We start from the raw sequence: 16,457 nt of genomic DNA on the forward strand, positions 1-16,457 counted from the left end.
GGGCGGGGGGTGGGGGTGAGTGGGTGACGGGCACTCAAGGGGACACTTGAAAGGATGAGCACTGGGTGTTATTCTGTATGTTGGTAAATTGAACACCAACAAAAAATTATTTTATTAAAAATAAATAAAGCTGTATTAACGATAAAAAGGCAACAAAAGTATTCTGTGAGAATCAACTGACTATATGAAATTCGTAATAAAGAGCATCAAATATTAAAAAAAAAAAGATAAACTCAAAATGGATGAAAGATCTTAATGTGAGACAAGATTCCATCAAAATCCTAGAGGAGAACACAGGCAACACCCTTTTTGAACTTGGCCATAGCCGCTTCTTCCAAGATACATCCATGAAGGCAAAAGAAACAAAGGCAAAAATGAATTATTGGGACTTCATCAAGATAAGAAGCTTCTGCACAGCAAAAGAAACAGTCAACAAAACTCAAAGACAACCTACAGAATGGGAGAAGATATTTGCAAATGACCTATCAGATAAAGGGCTAGTATCCAACTTATTAAACTTATTAAGCTCAACAGCAAAGAAACAAACAATCAAGTCATGAAATACGTAAAAGATATAAACAGAAATCTCACAGAGGAAGACACAGACATGGCCAACAATCACATGAGAAAATGCTCTGCATCACTGGCCATCAAGGAAATACAAATCAAAATCACAATGAGATACCACCTCACACCAGTGAGAATGATGAAAATTAACAAGGCAGGAAACCACAAATATTGGGGAGGATGTGGAGAAAGGAGAACCCTCTTGCACTGTTGGTGGGAATGTGAGCTGGTGCAGCCACTCTGGAAAACTGTGGAGGTTCCTCAAAGAGTTAAAAATAGATCTGCCCTAGACCCAGCAATTGTACTGCTGGGCATTTACCCCAAAGATACAGATGCAGTGAAATGCTGGAACACCTGCACCCCGATGTTTCTAGCAGCAATGGCCACAATAGCCAAACTGTGGAAGGAGCCTCAGTGTCCATCGAAAGATGAATGGATAAAGAAGATGTGGTTTATGTATACAATGGAATATTACTCAGCCATTAGAAACGACAAATATCCACCTTTTGCTTCGACGTGGAGGGACCTGGAGGGTATTGTGCTGAGTGAAATAAGTCAATCAGAAAAGGAGAAACATTATATGGTCTCATTCATTTGGGGAATATAAAAAATAGTGAAAGAGAATAAAGAGGAAAGGAGAGAAAATGAGTGAAAATATCAGTGAGGTTGACAAAGCATGACAGACATGTAACTCTGGGAAATGAACAAGGGGTAGTGGAAGGGGAGGTAAGCAGGGGTTTGGGTGACTGGGTGATGGGCACTGAGGGGGGCACTTGGTGGGATGAGCACTGGATGTTATGCTATATGTTGGCAAATTGAACTCCAATAAAAAATAAATTAATTAAAAAAATTAAACTTCCCACATTTGATAAATAATAAGAGTATTGGAGCAAAAACCTATTGATAATTTATTTTCTCATGGCAACATATGGCAAAAATAACAAAGTCACTGATTTCATAGATCTTTACTGTGAAACAGAGGCGGGAAAGGGAAAGAGAAAGATAATGACTAAAAAGATATCAAGCAACAGTAATAGTTACATTTTTGTTAGCAGACCATGTGGAACTGGAAAGGCACTGCTGGAAATAGGAATTTTAAAGTAGAAGAAGAAACACAGTATTATAATCTTTAAACTTAGTAGTTTTTCCTTCAATTGTTTATTCTGCTGACAGTATTGTGATGATAGAGGAGGATAGAAGAGGAAGGAATTCGAGAGTCACATTAATTTTGAAATGCTTATTAGACATCCAAGTAGGTGAAGTAAACTGTTGGATAAATGTAACTCAAACTCAGAGGAAAAGTCTAGACTGGAGATATAAATTTGGAGATCATCATGAAACAATGGTGTTAAGTCATGAAATTGGCTGGTATTACCTCAGTAGATGATAGAGAAAGAGAAGGAAATATTATATTAGGGTAAGAGGAGAAGATTAAAAAAAAAAGAGGTAGAAAAAGAAGCCAGTGAAATAAGAAAAAATGCATGAGTGTGTGGTGCTGGGAAAAGAAGGAAAAAGTCAGAGTGGTCAAACATGCTTAAGGTTAGAGCATTTGGAAGAAAAATTTCACTGATTTGGCAATGTCAAAGTCAATGGTGAACTTAGCATGAGCAATTTCAGTGGAATGTGGAAAAAGAATCAGGAATGAAGTGGATGTAAAAATTAACGGGAAGTGATTGTGAGTAGAAAGAGCCTTGAAAAAGAAAAAGAAAAAGAAAGAAGAAAGAAAGAAAGAAAGAAAGAAAGAAAGAAAGAAAGAAAGAAAGAGCGGGCCTTCATAGGATAATTCCACTGAACTTTTTGTTATTCTCATTAGACAAAACCCTACGGTAATTACTGCCCTCCTTAACTCTATAGTAGCATCGTCCAGTGATGCGGTCATCTTTCCTGTATGTTTGTTTATCTCTTATTTATCACTCTACTTCATCTTGCCTTTCAAAATTTCTTCACTGTGTCTCAGGGAATTCATTTGCTAAGGTAACAAGACTCTCCCAATATCCTCAACAATATTTAAAATGTTATCTTGGGGACGCCTGGGTGGCTCAGCGGTTAAGCTGAGCCTTTGGCTCAGGGCGTGATCCTGGAGTCCTGGGATCGAGTCCCACATTGGGCTCCCTGCATGGAGCCTGCTTCTTCTTCTGTCTGCGTCTCTGCCTCTCTCATGAATAAATAAATAAAATCTTAAAAAAAAAAAAGTTATCTCGGCTTGTTTTATTTTTGCCTTGACTGGAACATTGTTTGTCTCCCCTCACATGCCATAGTGGCCAGGAGTGGGAGCATTATTTTTGCTCACTTTTGCTATTTCCATGCAATACTCCTTCTCTTTTGAGAGTTTCCCCAAAAGGTTGGATGGCTTGTTATCTTTAAAGTAGCAAAGCTCTGAGACAGTATTACAAATAGCCCTTTCTGTTGCTAATGACATCCAGGGCTCTTACTAGCATTTGTTTATTCTCCTTAATTATTATTTGGTGCCAGAATATAACTCCAAGAAATACTGTTTCAGTTATGTCATAGGGTAAGGATTTTGATTATGAAGTTTTTAGTTGCTTTAACTCCCTCTGGATATTATCTCTGAAAAATAAGAAGCTAACATATTTTTCTAAGTATAAAATACCAAAAATAGTCATGTGTGGAAGAGTATTGTGAAATGTGAATTGAGAAAACCCAGGAGCTAATACAGTGCACAAGAGAATAGATAGAAACTTTGTTGTAACTGTATGATAATGAAAATATTCCATATGCTGATTTCCATTCTAATTTCAAAATTAGGTTATAAAATGCTTTGGCAAAAATAAAATAAAATAAAATAAAAAATGCTTTGGCAAAGCAAGATTTTTCTCTGAGTGTATTATCCGTTTTGTCTTCATGAAACATTCATCTCTTTCTAAATCAACCTTTAACCCTAAGAAACATTTGAACCTAGGAAGATTATCTCTTTGGTGCAAGAATTTTCCTATTAAATGATTCATTATTCAGTTTTTATTAACTGAATTTGATCAAGTGCCCAAGAAGTATAATCTGTGATTTTAGATAATCTTTTAATAATCAAATACTTTTCTTTCATATGCTCATAATTAAACCCATGGTTCATTAAATGACATTAATTTTTAAATCTTCTATATTTAAATATAGAAGATTTATCTCAAATCTCTTAAGTAGTTCCTTAGTAAGGGTAAATGATATATTGGATCATGACTAGTTTCATTGTTTAGCATAACAACTTGGAAATGAATCTGCCTTCAGGATTATTTTCCACCTACGAATAGGCCCCAGTGGAGATGATAAACCCTTGGATACCAGAGAGATTAATTAGTGTGATGGTCTCCAGAGGCCCTCACTGTCAGTTCTCTGCTCTATCTTGTGAGAAAGCCTTCTAAGTGAAAGCCTTCCTCTGCTTTGTGAATGTAATGTGGTTTTTCTTTTAGAAAGTGGTCACATATCCCAAGAGTCTAATTTAATGTATTTGTTGGTCAATTTGACTTTTCCTTCTCAATGTAACATAGTTCAAGGTAGAGATTCAATTCTCTAGCTGAATCTTTTCAAACTAGTGGTGCAATCATTAAAATAACAACAAATATGAAATCTGTGGTTAGGTAGACTGTAAGTTCCTTCATTGCAGATAAAACATAACTGTGAATATAGATTGTTTTCCAAATTTTATAAGACAATTTTTAAAAAGATTTTATTTATTTATTCAAGATAGACAGAGAGAGAGAGGCAGAGATACAAGCAGAGGGAGAAGGAGGCTCCATGCAGGGAGCCCAACGTGGGACCTGATCCCAGGTCTCCAGGATCACACCCTGGGCCAAAGGCAGGTGCCAAACCGCCGAGCCACCCAGAGATCCCTATAAGACAATTTTTTTGTAAAAACACTTGCAATTGCTTATTCCCAGAAAATACCATTGAGTCTGTCAAAACCATTTGTTAGTATTAAATACACACACTTGTAGATTTTTTTACATAAAAATTAAGTATATCTCATTTTCTTTTTGCTTCCTGTTTGTAGCAATCACATTGTTTTTCTTACACTGAATATGAAATGTTTTCCTTTTATGAATTAAACAATCACCAGTAAAGTACATTTGGAGACATAGAAAGTGATCTCATATGTTTATTTTTGAGTATAAGAGAGAATTTGCAAGTGAGAGCTAAGTATTATGCCTTACTTTACAAGTTCTTGGGGCTTAATTTACCTCATCTATGAAGTTAAAAACTTGTACTAAATTATAAATCCTTGAAGAGCTGAAGGGTTAGTAATTGTTTGATTGCCATGAGCCCCTCTAAGATTAAAAATTAAAAGTTGAACAATGGATATTTAATAATCATGAAAGAATTATTAAGCACTAAATTTATGCATGACATTTAATTTCTTCAAGAAAATGTAAAAAATAAAGTCTCTTGCCTTGAATTGGCTTATATTTATAAAGAAAGAATCACACAACCAGATACATTAAAGAAGACATTCTATATATCTTGATTTTTTTCCTTCATCCAATCTATTTACTTAAGTATCTTAGTTGGACCTTGTGCAGTGAACAGTGGATTGAAAGATGAATAAAACATAACCTCTTAGCTCAAGGAATTTGTAGTAAATATGTTTTAAAAATCACAGCAAAGGGGCTGGGTGACTCAGTTCGTTAAGGGTCTGACTTTGGCTGAGGTCATGATCTCAGGGTCCTGGGCTTGAGCCTTCCGTCAGGTTCCCCACTCAATGGAGAGTCTGCTTCTCCCTCTAACTCTCTCTCTCTGCCCCTCCTTTTACTCATACTCTCTGTTTCTCTCAAATAAATAAAATATTTTTAAAAATCACAGCAAAAACATGACCACGGAAAACAAAATATTAAATTTATAAATTTATAACTTAGGCTTTAGAACTTACCATTCCAAACTGACATGATTTCTTTATTAAATTAGCGGCTTTCAATGTAAGTGCTAAAGTCTTGAATTTTCCTATTATGGCATTTCTTAATGCCATATTTTTCCTAGATTGTCAGCTTGATGAAATTAGGGACGTGTCTCTCTCTTTTTGTTTTTGTTCTTGTTTCTACACATAAGTTTATTTTTAAAAAATTATGGCCTTTTTACAAAATTTTTCCTTAAATTCCAGTTAGTTAACAGTACAATACTGGTTTCAGGTGTAGAATTTAGTGATTCAACACTTAGAAACAACACCCAGTGCTTATCAGAAGTGCACTTCTCAATCCCCATCACCTATTTAACCCATCCTGCTGGGCATCTCCCCTCTGGTAACCATCATTTTGTTCTCTATGGATAAAAGTCTGTTTCTTGGTTTTCCTCTCCCTCTCCCATGTTGTTTGTTTTTTTTTTTCTTAAATTCAACACATGAATAAAATCATATGGTATTTGTCTTCTATTTAGAGTTGTGAGGCTAACACTTAGCATCATGGCTGGCATGAGAAGATGCTCAATGTGTTTACTGAAGTGAATTTAAGAGTGTAACCATGAGTTGACATTTCTTATCATGGTAAGTTTTTACTTGTCTACTTTGAAGTACAACACACATAGAGAGAAGTGCACAAAATACTAATGTGCAGCTTGATGAGTTAGGGCAAAGTAACACCTGTATAACGACCACTAAGGAAAAAGGAAAGATCATTGTCCTTTCTCAATCCTTACTCCCTCCTTCCTTCCAAGAAGCCACTATTTTGAATTCTTACACTGTCTGCTATGGCCCCAAGGCTGTCAAAAGCACTGCTCAGCTTCTAATCACCTTTAAGAGAATCAGGAGACACTACAATGGAAAATGCTAGACTCCCTTCCTGTGTTTCTTTCTTCTCCTGTTTCTTAGTCCTTAACATTTGGTCTACCACAGCTGGAAATTCATAACAATACTTTAAATAAAGAATAGAAGTCATATTGAAAATTATAGCTGCTTTTTACAACAGAAATAAAAATAGACATGTTAATTTGTTGGTTTTCAAGTTATCTTTATTCCTATTTACCAATATTTGTTCTTCAGGTGTGATTCTTAGACTTAAATACATAAATATTGTCATATACAAAGAATGTATTCAGTCAGATGCACATGAAGTAGGTGGATTTTAATAGGTTTATGTGACAGTAAAACTATTGAGATATATTTTCTATAGAATTAGCTTTTCTTCAAGCCAAGAGGACAATATAGAAGATATGTATTTAATTGTAGATTTAGTTAAGGTTCTAATTATAAGACAGTCTTCTCCTTTCATATTTATTCCAGGGATCCCAGTCCTAGAAAATTTTTATAATAATCTAGTCACAGCTCAATATACATTGTATATATTGAGGATATATATTATATTATCTTCTTCCAACAAATTAATTTATCATAGTTATTTAAGTGTTAGTTTCTTCATAGAATATTTAAATATGATTCAATTTGGGAAGAATGTATTCACATATGCATTTTCAGGACCACAGACTTAGGAAAAACATACTTATATTTTATAATTGGACAGTAATTTCAATTATTATGTCCCTCACATTCCTGGAAATTTAATGGATACATATAGGAAGAGAACCTGGAATACACAGTATAACACTAAGACATGGATTAAATTTCTCTCAGGATCACACAGTTCTGAATGCGATTTTGTTACCTATATCAATGGCAACCTAATTTTCTTCATCTGAAGAAATTGACTTTATTCCAAGAATGAGCAGGCTTCTTTAAATGGAAATGTAAAAATAACTGTTTCTGACTAGTCTTTTATCTATCTATACTCAGGTAATTTGAGATACTTATCATTTAGGGGTTAAATTAATTGTGGTAAAATATCTCAGATATTTTAAAGGTGTTAGTGATCCAAAATACCCATTCTTTGAAAACAAAAAAGGAATTACATGATCTGGGGAATTTGAAAAAGTTGAGTAACCAATGTCTCAACACCTGGAAATAGGACTATTGATATGTGTATACATACATACATATATTTATTTATCTATTTATTAAATTAACAAAATTTTAGAGCAGCTTTAGGTTCATTGCAAAATCAAGACAAAGATACAGAAATCTCCCATATATCCCCTGTACCTATACATGCAGAGCTTCCCACATTATCAACATACTCCACCAACGTATGCTTGTCATTACTGATAAAGGTACGCTCCCACACTATTATCACCCAGAGTCCATAGTTTCCATTAGGGTTTACTCCGTGTTGCACATTCTGTGGGTTTGGACAAATGTATAATGACATGTATCCACCAATACACTATCAGACAGAGTATTCTCACTGCCTTAAAAATCCTCTGTGCTCTACCTATTATCCTTCCCTCTTCCCTAATCCCTTTCAAACAGTGATCTTTTTATTGCTTTCACAGTATTGCTCTTTCTGGAAGATCATAGTTGAAATCAAATAGTATAAAGAAAGCTTTTTCAGTCTGGCTTCTTTCACTTAGTAATATGTATTTAAGGTTACTCCATGTCTTTTTGTGGATTGATAGCTTATTTATTTTTAGTACTGACTAATATTCTGTTGTCTGGATGTACCACATTTATTCATTCATTCAGCTACTGAAGGGCATCTTGGTTGTTTCCAAGTCTTGGCAGTTGTGAATAAAACTGCTATGGTAAATACCAAGGAGTGATCTTGGGTTGTATGGGAAAGTATGTTTAGTTTTGTAAGAAACTACCAGATTGCCTTCCAAAGTGACTGTAACCATTTTGCATTCCCATCAGTAGTGAATCAGAGTTCCTGTTATTCTCCGTCCTCTCCACCTTTTGCTTTGTCAGTGTTCCAGATTTTGGCCATTCTAATAGTTGTATACTAGTACCTTGTTGTATTAATTTGCAATTCCCTAGTGACATGTAATGTTGAGCACCTTTTCATGTGCCTGTCTGCCACCTCTATGTCTTTTCCTGGTGATGTGTCTATTAAGACTCTTTGCCCATTTTAAGATCAGATTACTGGAGCTCCTGGATGGCTCAGTTAGTTAGGTGTCTGACTCTTGATTTCGCTCAGGTCATGATCTCAGGGTCATTAGACTGAGTCCCATGTCAGGTTCTGTGCTCAATGTGGGGTCTGCTTGGGACTCTCTCTCTTTCCCTCTGCCCATCCCCCTTTCGTGCATACACGTGCTTGTACATGCTCTCTCTCTCAATAATAAAAAATAATAAAATCAGATTACCCATTTTCTTATTGTCAAGTTTTAAAAATTTTTTGTAAATTTTTGGTAACAGTACTTTATCAGATGTCAGCAGGTTTCCACAATAATAGGCTGACATTTCTATTTTCTGATAGGCTTGTACTAGTCACATTTTCCCATCCATTTCACAACACCTGATTTCTTGTCTCTGCCTGTCTATAGATGGAATGTTCTTTCAGCCAACCCTTGAATAGACCAATTCCTACTTTGAGTAGGGTAAGACTAGATTCAGATCTAATTTCTCCTACCTTCAAGCAGGCTGAGGTCTCTATATGTTATGCTCCAATCCTATTCACTTTCCTCATACTTATTTACTACACTGAGCTAAATAGCTCTGTCAGTTTTCTGTGGACAAGGAACGATTTCTTATTAATTATATCCACTAACAATTATCCCAGGGGTAGTACATGGCAGATGCTCAATAATATACGTATACTGAATGCTTGATTTAAAATAGAGCTACTGAAAACTGACAAAATCTGGGTGATCTTGAAATGTCTAAATCTCCCTCAGATTATTTCTGGTACTAAAAAAGATAGACTAGTAGCTTGTGATTTCAGTGACAAACCTGGAGCCTAAGCATAATTTGTCTTATTTCTTCCAAATAAGGACAAGTAAGGTGGGACATTTCTTTGTTTCTTTTTCTTTTATGTTTATGTTTCAATTCATTTTGAATCCCTGAGTAGCACGGAGAAAGTAATTTGAAGTGGGTTATATACTTTTTCATCTATTTTTATTCTTTTTATTACATTTCAACCAAACATTTTTTTCTCCCTTTATGGAATTAAAATAATTATACAATTACAAAGCAGAGAGTGAAGTAAAGCAATATTTATTTTCACTACCTACTATGCCTCAGGCTCTTAGCAAAGTACTCTGATTCCATTATCTAGTTTAATTTTCATGATAGCCCTAAGAGGGAGGCAAGATTTTAAGATTTAGAACAAAAACAAAACAAAAACCTGAAGCACAACTGTGGTATTCTTAGTGTAGGTGCTGTCTTCCTTATTAGAGAAATGTGATCAGTGGCAGTCATATATTTTGCAAAAACAGAATTCTTTTAAGGCAGTGTAATAATTCTTGACAATTGTCTGGGTGGAATTACCATGAGATGGGATTTCTCACAAGGTCATTTTATTCTAAGTTTTATTAATTTTTGAGAATGAAATTTATTAAAATTTAAACAATTCAGAAACTAAGAGATTGAAAGAATAGAGATGGATGAAGATGGAAAAAGAGATAAAACTTAATTTTTTTTAGAGAGAGTTACTAGTTGGTCCTATAGTACAGTACCTGATACTCAGAGTCTTATTTAGATCTGAAATTTTGGAGGGTCAGTGGTATACACATTCAGATGTACACCCATGCACACACACACGAATGAAATATTTTGAGGGAGGGTTTAGTGGTCTGCCTATCTATTTACCTACCTACCTATCAGTTTACCTGCCCACTTACTTATGTATCACTGAAAACCTTCAATAGTATGATAACTAACATTAATAAACAATTGCTCTAAGTGAATGGAATTGAAATGGGGGATGAAACCACCAAGTCACTGCAACATTGAATAAATATTTTACTTCACCTGTCATCAATTTCTTCATTTGTACATTGAATGGCTTTAATAGATCCCCTCTGAGGACTTCTTTTACTCATTTTGTGATTTAAAAAATTTTCAGTTGTCTACATTTTGATCCAGTTGTTAATTAACAGGAATATAACTAGTTAATAGAAAAAAATCAGAAGAAAAATCTGGGCATTATCATAATCGACAAACAGGAAGATCAGTCCTTTAATAGTCAGTGAACTATGTAGTTTCTTATGAAGTCATTTTCATTCCTTTGATATTTCCATCTATTTTCATGATTTCTTTGTTTTTATATTTCTGAGCAGATTTCAGTCATATGAAACTTTAGGGATTTTTCCAAAGGAGTGTTGCAAATTCTGTTTGTGAAAAACTGCATTTAAAACTGGAATTATTAAAATTAATGTTAATCCTCTCTAGATATATTTCTCAGCAGATGGGAGAATACTTAGGCTATTAAACCTAATTCATGAATCACTATCTAGGGTAATGAGACTTTAATATTCTTTTCAATTTTTCCATTAATTCAAAGTGTCCAGGGCTTTCAGATAAGCTATTTTAGAATAATCACTATGAGATAAATAAGACTCTGTTGCTATGGAAAACTTATTTCCTAAATGTGTTTTCCCTTCTGTATTGAGATCTCTAATTCCTTTTGCCAACTCTCATAATCTTACATATCAAAATATATAAGTATTCTAATTATTAATTTTATTATTATTGGTATATAAAATATGTATCAGATTATGGTAATATTAAAAATGAAAAAGAAGGGATCCCTGGGTGGCGCAGTGGTTGAGTGTCTGCCTTCCGCCCAGGGCCTGATCCTGGAGACCCGGGATGGAATCCCACATCAGTCTCCTGGTGCATGGAGCCTACTTCTCCCTCTGCCTGTGTCTCTGCCTCTCTCTCTCCCTCTCTGTGTCTCGAATGAATAAATAAATAAAAATCTTAAAAAAAAAAAAAAACCAAACAGATGAATGTACTATTATTTTTTAAAGATTTTATTTATTTATTCATGAGAGACACACAGAGAGAGAGGCACAGACACAGGCAGAGGGAGAAGCAGGATCCATGCAGGGAGCCCGATGCGGGACTTGATTCTGGGACTCTGGGATCATGCCCTGAGCGGAAGGGAGACACTCAACCCCTGAGCCATTCAGGCATTCCTGAATGTACCTTTAAAAGGTGACACGTAGAATTATATCTATTTCTTACCTGCCAATTATACAGTATGAATAGTTTCCAAAAATACAGCCAGAAGATTGAACGTAATTTTTTTGAGGATAATTTGACAATTGATGGATTTGGTAAACTGAAATAGCCTCCCAATAAAAATTCCATAAAAAATTTGGAAACCATTTATCTGATAAAGGGTTAAGAACCCTAATATATGAGGAACTCCCACAACTCAATAGCAAAACAAAAACAAGCAAAAAATCTGATTTAAAAATAGACAAGAGATCTGATATTTTTCCAAAGAAGACATACAGATAGCCAACAAGCCACATGAAAAGATGCTCAACATCACTAGTCATTAGATAAATGCAAATCAAAACCACAATGAGATATCATCTCATGCCTGTTATAATGGCTATTATCAAAAAGACAGGATATAATAAATGCTGGCAAGGATGTGGAGAAAAGGCAATGTTTGTGGCTATTGGTGAAAATGTAAATTGGTATAGCCACTATGGAAAACCCCCACTGTCGATGTTTCTTGAAAAATTAAAAATAAAACTACCATATCATCCAAGAATTCCACTTCTGAACATTTATCTGAAGAAAATGAAAGCAGCATATCTGCACTCTCATATTTATCACAGCATTATTTATAGTAGCCAAGACGTAGAAACATCCTAAATGTCTAACAATGGACAAATAAAAAAAGAAAATGTAGTGCATGTATATTGTGTATATATACACGTATATTCCATATATAATAATGGATTATTTTTTTAATTTTTTTTTAATTTTTATTTATTTATGATAGTCACACCACAGAGAGAGAGAGAGAGGCAGAGACACAGGCAGAGGGAGAAGCAGGCTCCATGCACCGGGAGCCCGACGTGGGATTCGATCCCGGATCTCCAGGATCGCGCCCTGGGCCAAAGGCAGGCGCCGAACCGCTGCGCCACCCAGGGATCCCTAATAATGGATTATTAATCAGCCATGAGAAAAACCAAAGAAAATCCTGCCCATTGTGACAGCATTGATGAAATTGAAGGTATTATGCTAAGCAAAATAAATCAGAGAAAGACAAATACTGTATATTACTTACATGTGGAATCCAAAAAATAAAAATAAAAAAGAACTCATAGGAGCAGAGAATATAACAGTAGTTGCCAATGGCCAAGAATTGGGAGAAATGAAGAGATATTGTTCAAAGTATACAAACTTCCAGTTTTAAGATGAATATGTTCTGGGGATCTAACGTATACCAGTTATAATCATAGCTGATGACATTGTACTGTATACTTGCAAGTTGCTAAGAGACTAGTTCTTAAATATTCTCATCATAACAACCACCACCACCATAACAATAACAACAAAATGGTAATTATGTGAGATGAAGGATGTGTTAACTAACTATTGTGGTAATGTTTTGCAATATATACATGTATCAAATCAAATTGTCAACCTTAAACTTATACAATGTTATATGTCAATTAAATATCAATAAACCTGGAAAAAATACTAATTGAAAAGAATTTTACGTACCCCAAGTTATGGACTGGATGTTTTTGTTCCCTCAAAATTCGTATGTTGAAATCCTAACTTCCAGTGTAATATTAGAAGGTTGAACCTTTGGGAAGTGATTAGATCATGAGGATGGCACCCACATGAATGGGATTAGTGCTTATATAAAGAGACTCCAGAGAGCTCCCTTCCTATCTGGGGACACAGCAAGAATACATTCGTCTGTGAACCAGGAGGTGGGCTCTCACTAGATAACAAATCTGCTAATGCCTTGCTCTTGGACTTTCCAGCTCCAGAACTGTGAGAAATAAATGTTGTTGTTTAAGCTACCCAGCCAATGATATTTTCATTATAGCAGCCCCAAAAGACTAAGACATCTTCTACCACAAAGACATCTTCTTGGGGATCTTCACAAGGTCAGACCACAATTTGAAAATCAACTTTGAGGGTTTGATTATAGGACTGGACTAAAAAAAGTACAGCTATGTGCCACATAGAAGAAAAATGTCTAACATAAGGATAAGTTGAAACTGCAAGGAAAAATAAATTTTAAAAAGAAAGTACAAGGAAAGACGAATAAATATGTGTATGTTAGCGTCATGCTAGGTAGGCTTTAAGGCAAAATGCATTATTGCAGATTAGATAACAATATTATACTATTTTCCAGGAACATACAACAATCCTAAACTTATAATGTACCTAATAAAATAGCCTCAATATATATAGTGACAAAAGTGATAAATACATAACCAGAGTGAAATATGTTTACACATAATCTCTAAGTGATTGCTAGTTTCTCAGACAAGTGAACAACAAAATAAACAAGCTTGTTCTAATCGACCTAGTGATGTGCTGACACTCTTATTACTAATGCCAGATATTTTGTAAAATATAAGAGTTGAACCTTCATAAAGTTGAAGGTTAAAAGTGTGGGCTCTTACAGTCTTATGTTCCTACTTCCTAATAAAGTTTGAAGTAATTTAGGCACTCTAGGATTCTTACCTAACTCTTTTGAGCTAGTAGGGTACTTTATGGCACTATTTAGGAAATACCCCTTAGGTGACTCCTGCAAAGATGCTCTACTTATTCAAATGTCATGCTTGCTCCTAATGAGGAATGGTAAGGGACCTTCTCCTTTCCCTTGGAAAGGAGAGAGAACATGGAAATAGAGAAATTAATTTGTCTTTATCTGAATCAGATAATTTATTAGGCATTATTTTAATATTTTATCTGCATACCCCTCAGTTAAGACTTAACCCATAACTTAATTGGAAGTTTTAACACATTGAAGAAAAAGGACTATCATGCAAAGAATAACATGCCTCTTTTAGGAAAGGAAAATTCATAATGTATATTTGCCTGCTGTGTTCCTAGTACTCACCAGGAAAAGCTTACCTTGGTCAATATGTGTGATTATGTAGCCCTTGCTACATACCAGTGGGATAGCTTGAAAGCAAGCAATCAAGAGGAGACAATTAACTTACTTTGCTCTGATTCCTTGCTTTTTGTGCATATAATTTGGCATCTTGAGTAGACTTTACCTATAGGAAAACTATTTACTAATCAAGGAACACAAGTCATAATTGTATTGTCCTCAGAAAAATACAAATAGCATCATTTTTTTTTAATGCCACTTGCTTCACCATCTGGTTAATTGTGAGTTAGCTCTCCAGCTCTGTTGTGATTCCTTCTGGATGTGCCAGAATTTTTTTCTTTCGGCTTTTTAAGTTTTTGCTTTAATTCCAATTAGTTGACATATAGTTTTATGTTATAGATGTACCAGAAATTAAATATGCAGACCTCCTAACCTCAGCCAGAATGAGAGGACAGCCCTAAGGTCCTACTGACTGCATGGACCTATGGGAATCCAACAGATTCCTAAGAAACAATTGACCTCAATGTCCTATGTTCCATTTTCACTGCAACACTGATTATGCCCCAGGTATGAGCATGCTCTGGCTCATCTTGTGTTTGGTCACTGAATGAGAATAAATCAGTACCTTTTCCTTCCCTACTACATTATTGGGTACAGCAGAGTATTCTAAGGTGAAATAAAAATATCTGGGCCCTTAAACAGTTTCTGGTGTAGCAAGGATTAAACAAGGAAGTAATAGTACAAGACAAAATTATTGCAAGGAATCTATAAGGGATACAGAAAATGGGTATGTGGTTCAAAAATAGAAATCACCTCTGCTTGAGAGGAAAGGCGTAATGGGCTAGGTAGTCTGTAAAACAACCTTTATAAATTGTGACTGCTAAAGTGACATTTTCAATACCCAAATCTGTTTAGAAAAAAAACCTACTTTTTCCCAACATATTCTCCACTCCCCCCACCCCCCAACATATTCTTAAAAGCCTTTGGTGGCTTGGAACATTTTAGGAACAACAGCTAAAATATTTAGCATGCCTGCCTCTCTGACTTTATCTTCTCCTGTACTCTCTGCATTCCGGCTACCTAGGCCTTCTTTTGGCTCCTGTACAATGTCATGCTCCCTCCCTTTAAGGTCTCTGTACATTCCACTGCCTCTGCCTCAAACCCATTCCACTACCATGTCAGTTGTATTTCCTATTTGGGTCCTAAGATCCTCTTAATTTCAGTTCAAAATTTATTTTCTCAGATAAAATCACCTTGTTACATTGTGTGTGTGTGTGTGTGTGTGTGTGTGTGTGTGTGTGCTATTTTAAGGGTTTATTTGAGAGAGAGAGCATGAGCAGGGGGACAGGATAGAGGGAGAGGGAGGAGACTCCACTGAGCACAGGGAGCCCTTGTGGGCTTGGCTTGATCCCAAGACCCTGGGATCATGACCGGAGTCAAAGGCAGATACTTGGGATGCCTGAGTGGCTCAACAGTTGAGCATCTGCCTTTGGCTCAGGGCGTGATCCTAGAGTACCGGGATCAAGTCACACATCAGGCTCCCTGCATGGAGCCTGCTTCTCCCTCTGCCTCTGCCCCTCTCTCTGTGTCTCTCATAAATAAATAAATAAATAAATAAATAAATAAATAAATAAATAAATAAAATCTTAAAAAAAAAAAAAGCAGATACTTTGCAGGCCGAGCCACCCAGGTGCCCCCACTTGTGGCATTGTAAGAGAGATCTGCTTAAATGCTGTCGTGTACCACTCTTCTTCCCAGTGCTTATGTTGGTCTGATTCATAGTTCTAATTTCATGTGTACCTGCATAACTACTTGATTACAGTCTCAACCTAAATACTCTAGACTGTAAATTAAAAAGGAACAGGAACTTACCTGCTTTTTTTTTTTTAAAGCATTGAGGGCTTACCACCTTGCATACAGTCACACACCACCTGATACATGGTAACTGTGATAAATATTTGTTGAATAAATGACAAAAGCAAAAAAGATGTTTCATATTGTGAGCACGGCACAGATCAAAATGCAGCAGTGAAAAGAGCTGCCCAAGTTCAAGGACACAAGAAATTATGTTTAAATGGCACC

General features: G+C 35.5%; 1 long non-coding RNA gene across 1 annotated transcript in view; it reads left to right on the plus strand.

Annotated features, from left to right (window-relative positions):
- LOC112671727 (uncharacterized) overlaps window positions 1-13,030 on the plus strand; it is a 38,761-nt gene extending 25,731 nt beyond the window's left edge. Inside the window, exons 3-4 of the long non-coding RNA XR_004811451.2 lie at window positions 5,944-6,049; window positions 12,294-13,030. This is a non-coding gene — a long non-coding RNA (uncharacterized LOC112671727). The remainder of the gene's footprint in view (window positions 1-5,943; window positions 6,050-12,293) is intronic.
- The last annotated feature ends 3,427 nt before the right edge of the window (window positions 13,031-16,457 follow it).

The sequence above is a fragment of the Canis lupus genome, chromosome 32, assembly GCF_003254725.2.
Source record: "Canis lupus dingo isolate Sandy chromosome 32, ASM325472v2, whole genome shotgun sequence".
NCBI lineage: Eukaryota > Metazoa > Chordata > Mammalia > Carnivora > Canidae > Canis > Canis lupus.